Here is a 17698-nt window from a genome sequence, read left to right as displayed (position 1 = left end):
TAAGACGTGACCGAATTGGAGCTAGTGACTTCATTTAGATGGTTGTACACTTCCAGTGTGAGAGAATTTTTACCAGCAACCTTCCTTCTGATTCTTCTGCCTTCATTCCTCCTCATGCTCTATTTCTCCCGTAATTCACCTCTACCCATGCCCTAATTTGCTGCTCTAGACAAAGTAGATAAGCTTCACAGTCAGAAATACATTATGAATACTTCCCAAATAGAGGCTTAACATTATAAAGCAGGGTTGAGATCATGCCTTATCTCTGTTCAACATCTTATAAGTTATCATTCATTATCTACCCAATGCAGAATTCATTCTCTATCTGCGCTTTTCAGGAACATAATCTGTTTTGATGTATTTCACTCTGTGTCCATTATACTCCCAATAACACAATCAAACTGGATTACTTACTGAATTCAACATTTTTGTACCACAGTACAAAATGTGTTTCCTATTCTGGAATCTCCTACTTCCCCTGTCTTTCCAATTAATCACATACAGAAATCTAAGTTCTATTTAAGATTAAGCTCAGGTTCTACTGTATTTGGAGGACAGTCAAAAATAATTTTGCTTTTGGTAGTAGCTTATCTTGATTACTACTAAGGATGATATCATTATATATTTTATGCATAAAATCTAAATAAGCATATATATCCAATAAATATTTTAAAATAGACACATTCATGATTAAACCTAAAAATTATCACAAGCAATACCACATGGGCAGTTTTCAGAAGTTAGAAAAAAAATGTGTTGTCTTGGTATTTTTTACTAGAACTTATATCTTCAATTCTACTAAACTTTGTTGACTGAAATTTAAAGTCACGCTCATATTACTGATATGGCAAACCTGGTAGTTGAAAAATTGTGGACTTTGTAATCTTGTGTTTGCAAGCTAGATCTGACAGTCATTAGTCTTCCTACTTCATCTGTTTATAAATCTGTTCTGTCTGGTTGTGGTGATGACTGTTGGGCATTATTTGCACTGTCAGTTATTCCACAAAGAGGGATTCCCAGGATAGGAAAGTGACTTTTTTTTTTTTTTTTTTTTTTCAAACAGGAGAGGAAACTTAATCTTCTCTTTGGGGCTGGAAATACATTGCTCCAAAAACCTGTTGAAAGAGGACTAGATCTGATCTAATGTTATGGGCAAACTCCCCCCAGCCACATGTAAGTGTGGTAGGAACAAGTCATAAATTTTCACTGGTGGCAGTGGCTGCATCCAAAAGGGAAGGGCAGCTTTTAGAATAACCAGAACACTGGGAATCGGTTATGAAAGCCTTCAGGCTGAAGACCCTGTGCTTGTCTTAAGTACTTGGGTTGGTATGATTTCCCATGCAAGTAGAAAACAGAATACTGAAGAGCATTTATTGGCCTGTAATAAATCAAAAGTTCCACAGTTGATTGCTGTCGGTTGTGACTCAGTCAGAACTAAAGAAATCTTTCTTTGAGTTCTTTGGCTCCACATTCCTCCTTGTGTCATTTAGCTTCATGCTATGGCTTGCCGGGAGCAACCAGGGTTTCTTGCTTTTTTGAAATCCAGTAGAATGATCATTTCCTTACCTAAAATTAAGTATTTCTGGTTGTATTCCTTGTGAACAATTCTTATGTCAGTGGAAGAACAGAATTCTGCTACTTTAGATCTTGGATAGTTGAGCAAATTGCTCTGGCCAGGTAAGAGGAATAACTCTTATTGAATTCATATCTAAGTCTTACACAGATCAAAGCCCAATCAACAGCTGGGTGTAGTGGCTCAGGTCTGTAGTCCCAGCTACTCTGGAGACCTAAGCAGGAGGATCATTTTACCTTAGTTTCAGACCACCATGGCAACCTAAAATAAAGAGAACTCATCTCAAAAAACAAAAACATAAAATCCCAAATTTAAAATAATAATAATTATTATTATAATAATAAAATTTTAAAAACCCAACCAGGATCATGGAGTGAGATGAACTTTCATAAAAAAACACATAACTACAAAAATAATTAAGATGGAGAAATAGATATGATGTTGAATGATAACCATACATCCAGTAAGTACAATGTGCTTTTTTGAAGTTCCAAAATCAGACAAAAGTCAGGAAAACTTTTTGGCATAATAAAGTCTATCCATCTCCACAAATGAAGTGTGATTATCAGCACTTTTCACTAGCGAAACAGTTTGACTCAGTTGATTTCATGAAGGTCATCATCTCTAGATTTTGCTAGATGTTGTGGAGGTCAAGTGTAAGGTCCTACAAAGTTTGTTACAGATAATGCAATAGATAACACTGGGAATTTTGGAAATCGCAGGCACTTTGAGGGGAGTTTATATCCATTAGATAGGAAGTCGAAGGCTTAGAACAAGGTGTGTATGAAAAAGAGTGACTTCATGCTGTAATCACTGCAGGAAGAATGTGTAAAGGTTTACTAAAAGTCAGAAGCAAAGAATTTATATACCTATGAATACTATCTTCCCATCCTTTGTCTCCCCTTTATGTTTAAGTGTGTGGGTATGTATTGGTCTTTGTGCATATATACAGTATAAATAGGAAAAGGTGTCTGACACTGTGGACAAAGCAGAGAACTAATCTATGACTAATAAATTTTTTTGATGGAAAAAAATGACCAATGAAATAAAATAAAATATTCCAAAATTGAAGAGATTTATTTTTTAAATATATATACTCATCTATTGATTATGAGTCAAAAACAATAAGAAAAGACAAACAATAAGATATAGCAAGCTGATTTTTTTTTTCTCCCAAAAACATTCTCCTGGAGAGGAGGGTTACAACAAAAGAAAATAAAAATTAGGCTACTCATTGATTTTCACCAATGTTTACCTCTAATTAACCAATGTCTACTGAGTTTTGTGAGAACTAAGTGTTCCAATTGTGGGTCCACGATCTTACACCCAGTCAAATTTTATTCACTCTGCCAAGGAAAATAAAATCCTGAGACCCACAAAGAGCACAATTCATTACCTGAAAAATAACTGCAAATCCTGACTCTAAGATTACTTCAATTGAAAAAGATACTAATAGATAACAATTGTAAAAAAATGGTGATGATATAACACAATCAGTATTAAATACTGAAATATTTGGTAATGTTTAGATAGGTGTAAAAATAGAAAGACTGCAGTGATATGCTTCACCTAAGGATTAATAATGGACAAAGTAAGAGGTTATAGAAGGGCTGAAAACAAAAAATAAATAAATAAATCCTCCTCTTATACAAAAATGATTGGTAGATATTTGTATTCAAATAGACTGATGGAGAATACAATATTAGTAATCTTTTGAAAAATACTTAAAAGAATTATAATCTGTTCAAATCACTATAGGAAAAGGAAAATAAAACATATTCAAACACTCAAATTATGAAACATAAATATAATGGATATCTGATAATATATTTTAAACTCTGAAATTGAGATCACACACACACACACACACACACACACACACACACACACACAGTATGTTATATAACATATACAGCTAAAATAAAATGGAAAGTCTTAAAACTTCTTCTAATATAAAATGTAAAAATTGATCACTTAAAGACAAACAACATAAAAATGTGGATAAGAACAGGCTATTTATAGCAAAGGAAATGCAAATTGTTGATTAACATAAAATGATGCTCATCTTTTAGTTGTCAGGGAAATGCAAATTAAAGCTATAATGAGGCATAATTTTTCACATATCGAGATTGGTAAAAGTGTTAAAGACTGATGACATCTGGCACTGGCAAGAACACTGCTGGTGGAAGTGTGGTAGAAGTATGATCACTTTAAAAATGGGTATATCATTTCATTCAGCAAGTCTCACTTTTGGGAAACAATACTAGGGAGGCATTAATATAGAAGGAGATAATATGTATATGTGTATATACAACTAATGTACAAAGATGTCTATTATAGCACTATAGAAGCAAATACTTGTTTACTCATCAATATGTAAAATATTAAATGAATGGTAGAATACACTTAATGTGTACTATTATATAGTTATGAAAAATTGTTCTCAATGAGTTTTATATAGAATGAGAGTAATCATACAGAGCAAAGTTAAAATAATACAAAACAAATTTAAGATATGTAATCTATATACATATACATATATATATATAATGCTACTTTTAATAAAACAGGAAAGGAAAATGCCCTCATAACTGCTGCATTTGCTTGTATAGCTATATTTTGTGTGCGGTATGCCTAATACACACCTGCAGGCTTTTTGAGCAAGAAGGACATTGTGTTGTGTGTCTGTTAGACACAGGTGAAGGAATTGTACTTTTTGGCACCCCAGGTTATGTGACAGGAAAAATGTAGACTTTGAAACTGAGAAGCAAAAGCACCCTTGCTGAAGTCTTGTCATATTCCTAGCTTGCTTGGAACTGGTCATTGTTGAAGTAACAGAAAATGTTAATGGAGGATGTCAGTTAAAAGATAAATACTTGCCATTTTTAATATTAAATAAGTAAATGTACATCCATTGCTATTCCCTAAACTTTTTCTTCAAGTATGAATTTACTTCATAACTTTTCTTCAAATATGAATTTACTAGTTTCCCATAACATTTCTTACAAAAATAAACACTCATAATGCATCCTGTAAAATTTCTACATTCTATTTTTCCAAGACCCTTAGACACTTGAAAAATAATCTGTGTCACTTTCTCTTAGGTCTTTTGGATTTACCTCAATATTTTTGTTGTCTCACCCATACCTATTTCAATAATTTTAAGTAACTCCAATACAATTTCATTTTCGTAAAACAACTTTTTTAATTAATAAACTTTATTTGTTAATACCAGTTAACACCAGTTTTAGGTTCCCAGCAAATAAAACAACTGAAAATAACTTTATTTGTTAACACCAGTTAACACCAGTTTTAGGTTCACAGCAAATAAAAGAGTTGAAGATACATGTTATTTTTTAATTAATTTTTTTATTTTTTAAAAATTTGTTCTAATTAGTTATACATGACAGTCAAATGCATTTTGACATATTGTACACAAATGTTGCACAACTTCTCATTCCTCTGGCTGAACATGGTGCAGAATCACACCAGTAATGTAATCATACATGTATATATGGTAATCATGTACATCTCTTTCCACCGTCCTTCCCATCCCCACACCCACTCCCCTTCCTTCACTCCCCTCTGCACAGTCCAAAGTCCCTTCATTCCAACCCCATTTGTTGAAGAGGTATCTTTTCTCCAATGTATGTTTTTGGTGCCTTTGTCTAGTATGAGATAACCATATTAATGTGAGTTTGTCTCTGTGTCTTCTGTACCATTGATCTACATGTCTGTTTTGGTGCCAATACTATACCGTTTTTGTTACTATTGTTCTGTAGTATAATTTAAGGTCTGCGATTGTAATGCCTCCTGCTTCACTCTTCTTGCTAGGGATTGCTTTGGGTCTTTTGTTTTTCCAAATGAATTTCACAATTGCTTTTTCTAATTCTATGAATAACATTGAGATTTTAATAGGAATTCAATTAAATCAGTATATCAGTTTTGGTAGTTTGGCCATTTTGACAATATTAATTCTGCCTATCCAAGAGCGTAGGAGATCTTTCCATCTTCTAAGGTCTTCCTCAATTTCCTTCTCTAGTGTCCTGTAGTTTTCCTTGTAGAGGTCTTTCACCTCTTTTGTTAGGTTGATTCTCAATTATTTTGTTTTTTTGAAGCTATTGTGAATAGGGTAGTTTTCCTGATTTCTCTTACAGTTGATTCATCATTGTTGTATAGAAATACATTTGATTTATGGGTATTGATTTTATATCCTGCTACTTTGCTGAATTCCTTCATTAGTTCTAAAAGTTTTCTGGCGGGGTTTTCTGGATCTCCTAAATATAGAATCATGTCATTGGCAAATAGCCATAATTTGAGTTCTTCTTTTCCTCTTCATATCTTTTTTAATTTCTTTTGTCTGTCTAATTTCTCTGCAATCAGAGTTTCAAGGACTATATTGAATAGAAGTGGTGAAAGAAGACATCCATGCCCCTCAGGAGTCTCTGAGCTGGAGAGAGCCCAGCTTTCTCCAATTTCTCCAACCTGCGCTCCCCCCAGGGAACTGCCCCTAGTCTCGGGCTTTCCACAGTTTTTCCAGACTCAGACAGGCCCACACAAACCCAGTCGCAATCTGAAGGACCTGGGCTTCAGATTCCCCAGGCTCTTACTTCTGCAGCCCCACGATCTCTATGCCATTCCAGCTTGCAGAGAGACCACCAGGGATGCGCTCACACAAAGGAGCGATCCTGCAAAGAGGTCACTAGTTGGCGGCCACTATCATACCCAGCAGAAAGACCTCCAGTGCAACCAGACCTTCAGGTACCCCAACAATGTATTTCTAGACCCTGGCAGTGTCCCTAGACTCAGGCAGCCATGCCCTGAGATGGTGGGGATGGCTGTAGTAAACCTGTGGGTACACTGACAATGGACTTCCAGGCAGCAACAGGCAGCAGGTGCTCCACAGGCAAGTTGCAAGTGGTCTGCAGGCAAATGGGGGACACTCAGCAGGTGTTGGCAGGTGGACATCAGGTGGTGGGTGATAGTGCAGGCTAAAGGCAGACAATGTGGAGGCAAAAGGCAGGCAAATGGACACCCGGCAGGTGCCACATCAGTCAGCGAGCATTCTGCATGTGAAAGGCAGGCAATGTACTGGCAAAGGGCTGGTAATCATGTAGGACAAACAGAGGGCAAAGAATAAGGGAACGGGGGGGCGGGGGGGGGCAAAGACTGTCTTGCAGGGAAACAGTATTTCCTCTACTTGAGTCTCAGGTCATGCAGGACAAGGAGTGTAGCCTCCCCCTAGTTCGCCATCTTGGATTCCTGAAAATACATAGTTCTCATGCATCTTTGCTCCCACAAACTCTCCCACTAGCAATATGCCCTACCACAGTAGTGCATGTGTTAGAATTGATAAATCTACATATCATGATAACACACAGACCCTAGTTTACATCAAGGTTCACTCTTAGTGTTGTACATTCTTTTTTTTTCGGTACTGGGGATTGAACTCAGGGACACTCGACCACTGAGCCCACTGAGTCACATCCCCAGACCTCTTTTGTATTTTATAGACAGGGTCTCACTGAATTGCTTAGCACCTTGCTTTGCTGAGGCTGGCTTTGAACTATCTTAGTGTTGTACATCCTATGTTTTTATTTTTCAAATATTATGTTTTCAAGTGATAGTACTTTCTGTTTCTGGAATATACTCACTGCCCTAAAAACCTCAGTGCTCCCCCACTGATCCCTCTCTCCTTCTTAACCCTTGAAAACCACTGATGTTCTTCCTTTTCCAGAGAATGTCATATAATCAAAATCAAATAATATCTAGCCTTTGCAGATTGACTTCTTTCATTTGGCAGTTTGCAATTAATTTTCCAGTTCTTCTGTGATTTGACAGATTACTTCTTTTTAGCACTAAAAAAAATTCCATTGTCTGGAAGTGCTGCAGTTTATTTATTCATTTGTCTATTAAAGGACATTTTCATTGCTTCTACAGTCTAGAAACAATGAATAAAGCCACTATAAACATCCATTTGTATGTATTGTGTGGGCATAAGTTTTCAAATCTTTTGAGTAAATCCAAGGATCAAGATTGCTGGATTGTATAACAAGAGTTTGCTTGATTTTTTTTTTTTTTTTTAAGAAACCACCAATGTGTCTTCTAAAATGGCTATGTACCATTTTTCATTCCCACCAGCAATGATTGAGAGTTCATATTGATTAATGTCCTTGAGAGTGTTTGGTGTGGTATTTTGGATATTGTCCTTTCTTTAATGGATGTGCCTTGGTGGCTTATTGTTTTAATTGGCATTTCTCTGATGACATAAGATGTTAGGTGTCATTTCATATGCTTTGCCATCTGTATATTTTCTTTAGTGAGTTCTTTATACAAGCCTTTGGTCCATTATTTTTACTGAGTTGCTCATCTTATTTTGTTGAATTTTGGAATTTCTGTGTATAAATAATGGACCTTTTTTCTTATTTTTATTTAAATTCTTTTATTCTTTTTAGATATACATGATGGAAGAGTGTACTTTGACATTATATACACATAGACTATAACTTATTCTAATTAAAATCCCTTTTTGTTGTACATGATGTGGTGTTTCACTGGTCATGTATTCTTATATGAACATAGGAAATTTATGTCTGATTCATTCTACTATCTTTTGTATTTCCCTTCCCCCTCCCTTCCCTTCAATCCCCTTTGTTTAATCCAACGAAACTCTATTCTTCCTACAACCCTCTTATTGTGTGTTAGCATCCACATATCAGAGAGAACATTGGGCTTTTGGTTTTTGGGGATTGGCTTATTTCACTTAGCATGATAGTCTCCAGTTCTATCCATTTACTGGCATGTGCATAATTTCATTCTTCCTTATGACTGAGGAACATTACATTGTGTATATATACCACATTTTCTGTATACATTCATCTCTTGATGGACGTGTAAGTTGGTTTCACAGCTTAGCTATTGTGAATTGTGCTGCTATAAACAGTGGCTATGTCACTGTAATATGCTGATCTAAATCTTTTGGATATATGCTGATAACTGGGTCAAGTGGTGATTTTTGAGGAATCTCCATTCAGCTTTCTAGAGGGGCTGCACCAATTTGCAGTCTCACCAATGATATATGAGCATTCCCTTTCCCTACATCCTTTCCAAAATTTATTGTTACTTGTATTCTTGATAATTGCCATTCTGACTGGAGTGAGATGGAATCTCAGTGTAGTTTTAATTTACATTTCTCTAATTGCTGAGATGTTGAACATTTTTAAAATTTATTTGTTGACTAATCATATTTCTTCTGCTGTGAATAGCCTGTTCAGTTCCTTTACCCATTTACTGATTGGGTTATTTGTTGTTTTCTTTTGTGAGTTTTGTGTTAAGTTTTTTGAGTTTTTTGTATATCCTGGAGGTTAATGCTCTATCTGAGGTGCAAGTGGCAAAGATTTCTATTCTGTAGGCTCTCTCTTCATGTTCTTGATTATTTCCTTGACTGTGAAGAAGCTTTTTAGTTTGATACCATCCCATTTATTGATTCTTCATTTTACTTCTTGCACTTTAGGAGTCTTGTTGAGGATGTCAGTACCCAAGCCTACATGATGGAGAGTTGGGCCTACTCTTTCTTCTAGTAGGTGCAGGATCTCTGGTCTAATGTCTAGGTCCTTGATCCACATAGAGTTGAGTTAGATAATAGTCCTTAATCTAATGTATCTTTTATGAATATTTTCTCCCAGACTGTGGCTTGCTGTCTCCATCTCTTGATATTAATTTTTGCAAAGCAGAAGTTTTAAAGACTAATTTATCAAGTATTTTGTTCATAGATTGTGCCTTTGGTGTTGTATTTTTAAAAATCATCACTATGCACAACATAATCTAGGTTTTCTCCTAGGTCATCATCTAAAAGTTTTTAATTGGTATTTTGTATTTAGATGCATAACTCATTTTGAGTTAATTCCTATGAAAAGCATAAGGTTTGTGTCTATATTTTTGTTTTGGGCTCTGGATATCTACTTGTTCCAAAACCACTTGCTAAAAATGCCACTTAGACCATTGTGTTGCCTCTAATCCTTTTATAAAGCTGTTAACTATATTTACAAGAGTCTATTTCTGATCTCTATTCTGTCCCATTGTCCATTCTTTCAAAAGTAGCAAATTAATTTGATTACTAGTTTTATAATAAGCCTTAAGTTTGGACAGTGATTGTCAGCCCTCTAATTTTTCTTTCTCCTTCAATATTGAGTTTGCTATTCTGGGTCTTTTCCCCTCAACATAAACTTTAGAATCAGTTTCTTAATATTCATACAATAATTTATAGGATTTCAATTAGGATTGCACTCAATCAAGTACAGTACTTCCTTCCTCCATACTTGCCCCCCTCCCTAACCCTAACTCTAACCCTAACAATAACCCTTCCCTCCCCCCCATTATGTGTCATCCTCCACTTATTAGCGATATCATTCATCCTTTGGCTTTTTGAGATTGGCTTATCTCACTTAGCATGATATTCTCCAATTTCATCCATTTGCCTGCAAATGCCATAATTTTATCATTCTTTATGGCTGAGTAATATTCCATTGTATATATATACCACAGTTTCTTTATCCACTCATCAATTGAAGGGCATCTAGGTTGGTTCCACAGTCTGGCTATTGTGAATTGAGCAGCTATGAACATTGATGTGGCTGTGTCTCTGTAGTATGCTGATTTTAAGTCCTTTGGGTATAGGCCAAGGAGTGGGATAGCTGGGTCAAATGGCGGGTCCATTCCAAGTTTTCTAAGGAATCTCCACACTGCTTTCCAGAATGGCTGCACTAATTTGCAGCCCCACCAGCAATGTATGAGTGTACCTTTCTCCCCACATCCTCGCCAACACCTGTTGTTGCTCGTATTCTTGATAATCACCATTCTAATTGGGGTGAGATGGAATCTTAGGGTGGTTTTGATTTGCATTTCTCTTATTACTAGAGATGTTGAACATTTTTCCATATGTTTGTTGATTGCTTGTAGATCTTCTTCTGTGAAGTGTCTATTCATTTCCTTAGCCCATTTGTCGACTGGATTATTTGAATTCTTGGAGTAAAGTTTTTTGAGTTCTTTATAGATTCTGGAGATTAGTGCTCTATCTGAAGTATGATTGGCAAAGATATTCTCCCACTCTGTAGGCTCTTTCTTCGCATTGCTGATAGTTTCCTTTGCTGAGAGAAAGCTTTTTAGTTTGAATCTATCCCAGTGGTTGATTCTAGCTTTTATTTCTTGTGCTATGGGAGTCCTGTTGAGGAAGTCTGATCCTAGACCAACAAGATGAAGATTTGGACCTACTTTTTCTTCTATAATCTGCAGGGTCTCTGGTCTGATTCCGAGGTCCTTAATCCATTTTGAGTTTAGTTTCGTGCATGGTGAGAGATATGGGTTTAGTTTCATTCTGTTGCATATGGATTTCCAATTCTCCCAGCACCATTTGTTGAAGAGGCTATCTTTTCTCCATTGCATATTTTTGGCCCCTTTGTCTAGTATGAGAAAGTTGTATTTATTTGGGTTTGTGTCCGTGTCCTCTATTCTGTACCATTGATCTACCTTTCTATTTTGGTACCAATACCATGCCGTTTTTGTTACTATTGCTTTGTAGTAGAGTTGAAGATCTGGTATTGCAATACCCCCTGTTTCACTCTTCCTGCTAAGTATTGCTTTAGCTATTCTGGGTTTCTTATTCTTCCAGATGAATTTCATAATTGCTTGCTCTATTTCTGTAAGGTACATCATTGGGATTTTAATTGGTATTGCATTGAATTTGTACAGCACTTTAGGTAGTATGGCCATTTTCACAATATTAATTCTTCCTATCCAAGAACATGGAAGATCTTTCCATCTTCTAAGGTGTTCTTTAATTTCTTTCTTTAGTGTCGTATAGTTCTCATTGTAGAGGTCTTTCACCTCTTTTGTGAGATTGATTCCCAAGTATTTTATTTTTTTCGAGGCTATTGTGAATGGGGTAGTTTTCCTAATTTCTCTTTCTGAAGATTCATCACTTACGTATAAAAATGCGTTGGATTTATGGGCATTGATCTTGTAACCTGATACTTTACTGAATTCACTTTTGAGTTCTAAGAGTGTTCTGGTGGAATTTCCAGGTTCCTCTAAATATATAATCATGTCATCAGCGAACAGGGATAGTTTGAGTTCTTCTTTCCCAATTCGTATCCCTTTAATCTCTTTGGTTTGTTTAATTGCTCTGGCCAGAGTCTCAAGAACGATGTTGAATAGAAGTGGTGAAAGAGGGCATCCCTGCCTTGTTCCAGTTTTTAGGGGGAATGCTTTCAGTTTTTCACCATTTAGAATGATATTAGCCATGGGCTTAGCATAAATGGCCTTTACAATGTTAAGGAATGTTCCCACTATCCATATTTTTTCTAGTGTTTTGAGCATGAAGGGGTGCTGTATTTTATCAAATGCTTTTTCTGCATCTATTGAAATAATCATGTGATTCTTGACTTTAAGTCTATTAATGTGGTGAATTACGTTTATTGATTTCCTGATGTTGAACCAATCTTGCATCCCTGGGATGAAACCAACTTGATCATGGTGCACTATCTTTTTAATATGTTTTTGTATGCGATTTGCTAAAATTTTGTTGAGAATTTTTGCATCGATGTTCATTAAGGATATTGGCCTGAAATTTTCTTTCCTTGATGAGTCTCTGTCTGGTTTAGGTATCAGGGTGATATTGGCTTCATAGAATGAGTTTGGGAGGGTTCCCTCCTCTTCTATTTTATGGAATACTTTGAGAAGTATTGGAATGAGCTCTTCTTTAAAGGTTTTTTAGAACTCGACTGAGAACCCATCTGGTCCCGGACTTTTCTTTGTTGGTAGGCTTTTGATGACTTCTTCTATTTCAGTACTTGAAATTGGTCTATTTAAATTATTTATGTCCTCCTCGTTCAGTTTAGGCAATTCATATGTCTCTAGAAACCTGTTGATGCCTTCAAAATTTTCTATTTCTTTGGAGTATAGATTTTCAAAATAGCTTCTAATTATGTTTTGTATTTCAATCCTGTCTGTTGTGATATTTCCTTGTTCATTCCAAATTTTAGTGATTTGGGTTTTCTCTCGTCTTCTCTTTGTTAGTGTGGCTAAAGGTTTATCAATTTTGTTTATTTTTTCGAAGAACCAACTATTTATTTTGTCAATTTTTTGTATTGTTTCTTTTGTTTCAATTTCATTGATTTCAGCTCTGAGTTTAACTATTTCCTGTCTTCTACTACTTTTGGTGCTGTGCTGTTCTTCTTTTTCTAGGGCTTTGAGCTGTAGTGTTAGGTCGTTTATTTGTTGAGTTTTACTTCTTTTATTAAATGCGCTCCATGAAATAAATTTCCCTCTAAGTACTGCTTTCATAGTGTCCCAGAGATTTTGATATGATGTTTCTTTGTTCTCATTTACCTCTAAGAATTTTTTAATTTCCTTCCTAATATCTTCTGTTATCCATTCATCATATAATAGCATATTGTTTAATCTCCAGATGTTGGAATAGTTTCTGTGTTTTACTCTTTCATTTATTTCTAACTTCAATCCATTATGATCTGATAGAATACATGCTAGTGTCTCTATCTTCTTGTATTTGCTAACATTAGCTTTGTGGCATAATATATGGTCTATTTTAGAGAAGGATCCATGTGCTGCTGAGAAGAAAGTGTATTCGCTCTTGGTTGGATGGTATATTCTATAAATGTCCGTTAAGTCTAAATTATCGATTGTGGTATTGAGATCTATGGTTTCTTTGTTCAATTTTTGTCTGGAAGATCTGTCCAGTGGTGAGAGAGGCGTGTTAAAATCACCTAGTATTATTGTGTTATGGTCTATTTGGTTTCTGAAATTGAGAAGGATTTGTTTGACATACATGGATGAGCCAGTGTTTGGGGCATAGATGTTTATGACTGTTATATCTTGCTGATTTATGCTTCCCTTAAGCAGTATGAAATGACCTTCTTTATCCCTTCTGACTAACTTTGGATTGAAGTCCACATTATCTGAAATGAGGATGGATACTCCAGCTTTTTTGCTGAGTCCATGCGCATGGTATGTTTTTCCCCATCCTTTCACCTTTAGTCTATGGGTATCTTTTTCTATGAGGTGAGTCTCTTGCAGGCAACATATTGTTGGATCTTTCTTTTTAATCCAATCTGCCAGTCTATGTCTTTTGATTGATGAATTCAGGCCATTAACATTCAGGGTTATTATAGAGATATGATTTGGTTTCCCGGTCATTTCGTTCATTTTTTAAATTTTATTTGTTTATTTGTTTGACACAACTTGTTTCCTCCTTTATTTGACAATTCCTTTAGGATAATTCCTCCCTTTGCTGATTTGCTTCTTTGTTTTTCATCTCTTCCTCATGGAATATTTTGCTGAGAATGTTCTGTAATGCTGGCTTTTTTTTATAAATTCTTTTAGCTTTTGTTTATCATGGAAGGATTTTATTTCATCGTCAAATTTGAAGTTAAGTTTTGCTGGGTATAAGATTCTTGGTTGGCATCCATTTTCTTTCAGGGCTTGAAAAATGTTGTTCCAGGCCCTTCTAGCTTTTAGGGTCTGGATTGAAAAATCTGCTGATATCCGTATTGGTTTCCCCCTGAATGTAATTTGGTTCTTTTCTCTCACAGCCTTTAAAATTCTGTCTTTATTTTGTATGTTCGGTATTTTCATTATAATGTGCCTTGGTGTGGGTCTGTTGTAATTTTGTGTAGTTGGAGTCCTATAAGCCTCTTGAACTTGATTTTCCATTTCATTCTTCAGATTTGGGAAATTTTCTGATATTATTTCATTGAATAGGTTGTTCATTCCTTTGGCTTGTTTCTCTAGGCCTTCCTCAATCCCAATAATTCTTAAATTTGGCCTTTTCATGATATCCCATAGTTCTTGTAGATTCTGTTCATGATTTCTTACCATCTTCTCTGTGTTGTCAACTTTGTTTTCAAGGTTAAATATTTTGTCTTCAATGTCTGAGGTTCTGTCTTCCAGGTGTTGTATCCTATTGGATATGCTTTCTATGGAGTTCTTAATTTGGTTTATTGTTTCCTTCATGTCAAGGATTTCTGTTTGGTTTTTTTTCAATATCTCTAACTCTTTATTGAAATGATCTTTTGCTTCCTGTATTTGCTCTTTTAACTGTCGATTGGTGCGATCAATCAATGCTTGCATTTGCTCTTTCATCTCATCATTCAGTGCGTGCATTTGCTCTTTCATCTCATCGTTTGCTTCTCTGATCATTTTAATTATGTACATTCTGAACTCCTTTTCTGTCATTTCTTCTGCCATGCTGTCACTGGGTTTTATTGATGTAACATCTAGATTTGTTTGCAGCATTTTCTTTCCTTGTTTTCTCATATTGTTCAGGTATCAGAGGACCGCTGAGATATTGCAGATTTCCTCTATTGACTTACAATGTCCCTGAAGATTTCTATATATATCCCCTCTTAGCCTTCAGTAGGCTGAAGTCTTGGAGGAAGTTGATAATGCGGTGCTCCACAAGGAAGCTGCCTCTCTATGAGTGGTGGCCTTCAGGTGGGGTATAATCCCTGCTAGTGGGCAGAGGTGCCTCCACTTGTTGACCAATGGTCATCCAAAGGGGACCTAGGCTGTGGGCTGAGGCAAGGCCTGTTTGGGCCTGAGTCTCTGGTTTTACCGTCCTTGTGGGGAAACCTCACCCAGCAGGGAAGACTCACCCGGTGGGGAGGTCTCGCTGGTCAGTTCCCTCCTAGAGGTTCCCCTCAATTTACAGCTACCGCCTGGGCTGGGCTGCCTTCCTCTGCAAAGTTCCCAGGGGCCTGGCCCTACCTCCTGGGCCTGGGAGCCTCACCCTTTACAGATGACTCTCCTTAGGCTGCCCTTCCTCAGAGAATCTGCCCGCAGGCCTGGAAACTTCGCTCCGCCCTAAGCCTGTCTCTGTGCAGCTCTTCCACCAAGAAGCCTCCTAGATCCTGGGACCCTGCTCTGCACCTAATCACCTGGCTATGTGGCCCCTCCTCTCAGCAGCCACCTGGGGCCCTGTACAATCGCTCTGAATCCCAGAGACCCGCCACACGCCTCTTCCTCCAGACAGCCGCCCAGTATTCCGGTGGGGTCACTAGGAGTCCAAGAAACTCACTGCGTGCCTCCACCTCCACCAACCACCCGCAGCCCTGGGCAATCAATCACTCCGAGTCGAAGTGACCCTCTCTGTTCCTCGTCCTTCTCCAGATAACCCCCCGGGTGTTCAGGAGCGGTCGCTCTGAGTGGCTCTGAGTCCACGTGACCCGCTGCACGGGTCCTCTGGGCAGCCGCCTGGAGCTCTGGTGTGGCCACTCAAGACCAAGCGACCCACCACGCTTCTCCTCCAGGCAACCCCCCTGTGTTCAGGAGCTGTCATTTTAAGTCCAAACAACTCACCACTCGCTTTCTCCTCTGAGCAGCCGCCTGGAGCGCTAATGTAGTCACTGCGAGTCCAAACGACCCGCCGCGCTCCTCCTCCTCCTCCTCCTACTCCTCCGGGCAGGCCCCGGGGTTCAGAAGCGTCTTTCTGAGTCCAAACAGCTCGCCGCGCAGCTTCTCCTCTGGAAACCGCCTGTAGCTCTGGTGCAGTCACTCCGAATCCAGGTGGCCACGCTCCTCCTCCTCCTCCTCAGGGCAGGTCCCGGTGTCCTGAGTCCACACAGCTCTCCTCGCCACTCTTCCCCTGGGCAGCCGCCAGAGCCCCAGTGGTTGCTCCAAGTCCCAGCGCTGTGCCGAGCAGCCTCCTTTACGGCGCTCCCAGCTGTCCGAGTTCACAGCTCCCCTAATATAGATCTTATACATATTTTGCTAGATTTTGGCATAGATATGTCAGTTTAGGGATGCTACGGTAGATGGCAATACATTTTTAATTTCAAATTTTATTTGTTCATTACTGGTACAGTCATCCCTTAATACCAGTCCCTTTGGGGGACTGGTTCCAAACTCCCACAGATATCAAAATCTATGGCTGCTCAAATTCCTTACATAAGATGATGTAGTATTTGCATAAATTTTTGCACATTCACTCATATACACTAAATTATTTCTAATTACTTGTAATATTTAGAATGTAAATGCTATATTATCACTGTTATATTTAGTTGTTTAGGGAATGACAAGAGACTGTACATACACAACATTGTAGTCCTAACTATATCATACATATCAACAAGTCAAATTTGTAATATCCTGAATAGTTGCAATCTGTTGTTGGTTAGATATGCAGATTTTGACCCATGTGTGGTGAACCCAGTGAACTATACATAAGAAAGCAATTGACTTTTTTTTTTTTATTCACCTTGTATCCTGCAATCTTAGTAGAATCACATATTAGTTCTGAAATATTTTGTTTATTCTTTCAGATTTCCTACACAGAAAATTACATCATCTACAAAGACCGGATAATTCTTCCCTTCCCAATCTATAATACATTTTATTTCCTTTTATTGTTTTATTGCATTTTAATAAGTTGAAGGGGTGTGGTGAGAAGGTAAACGTTTTGTTACAGGAAAACTTTGAATTTCTCACCACTAAATATGATGTTAGTTGTAGGAGATGTGTAGATTTTTTAAAATCACATTAAGAAAGTTAGTTTCTATTCTGAGTTTGTTGGATTCTTATTATGAATGGAAGTTGAATTTTGTCAAGAATTCTTTTTTGCATATATCAATATGATCATGCAATTTTTCTTAATTATCCTATTGATATGATCATTAATATTTGACAATTGAATCAGCTTTTTATACTTGGGATAAATACCACTTGGTTAAGTGTACATTCTTGTACTTTATTGGATTCAACATGCTAATATTTTGTTAAGGGTTTTTCATCAATGTTCATGAGAGATATTGGTCTGTAGTTTTTTCCTTTTTTTCTCATAATATCTTGGTCTAGTTTTGGTATTAGAATGATGGTGATCTTATAAAACAACCTAGGAAGTTTTCTTTCTGCTTTCACCTTCTGAAAGATATATAGAACTGATAGAATTTCTCCCTTAAATGTTTGATGAAATTCATCAGGAACCCACCTGGTCTTACTAAATTTTTTATAGTAGTATTATTAATTATTTATTCAAAGTCTTTAATACACATAGGTCTATTCAGATTTTCTATTTTTGTGTGTGTGAATTTTGGCAGATAGTCTTTCAAGTAA

At 36.9% G+C, this 17698-nt stretch overlaps 1 protein-coding gene across 3 annotated transcripts in view; it reads left to right on the top strand.

The window, feature by feature from the left end:
* The window catches only part of IL7 (interleukin 7), an 81142-nt gene that overhangs the window by 41000 nt on the left and 22444 nt on the right, over positions 1-17698 (top strand). The gene's annotated exons all lie outside the window — the stretch shown is intronic.

Source organism: Sciurus vulgaris, assembly GCF_902686455.1.
Source record: "Sciurus vulgaris genome assembly, chromosome: 1".
Taxonomy (NCBI): domain Eukaryota; kingdom Metazoa; phylum Chordata; class Mammalia; order Rodentia; family Sciuridae; genus Sciurus; species Sciurus vulgaris.
Note: the sequence above shows the minus strand (reverse complement) of the source record. Positions and strands in the feature narration are given on the sequence as shown.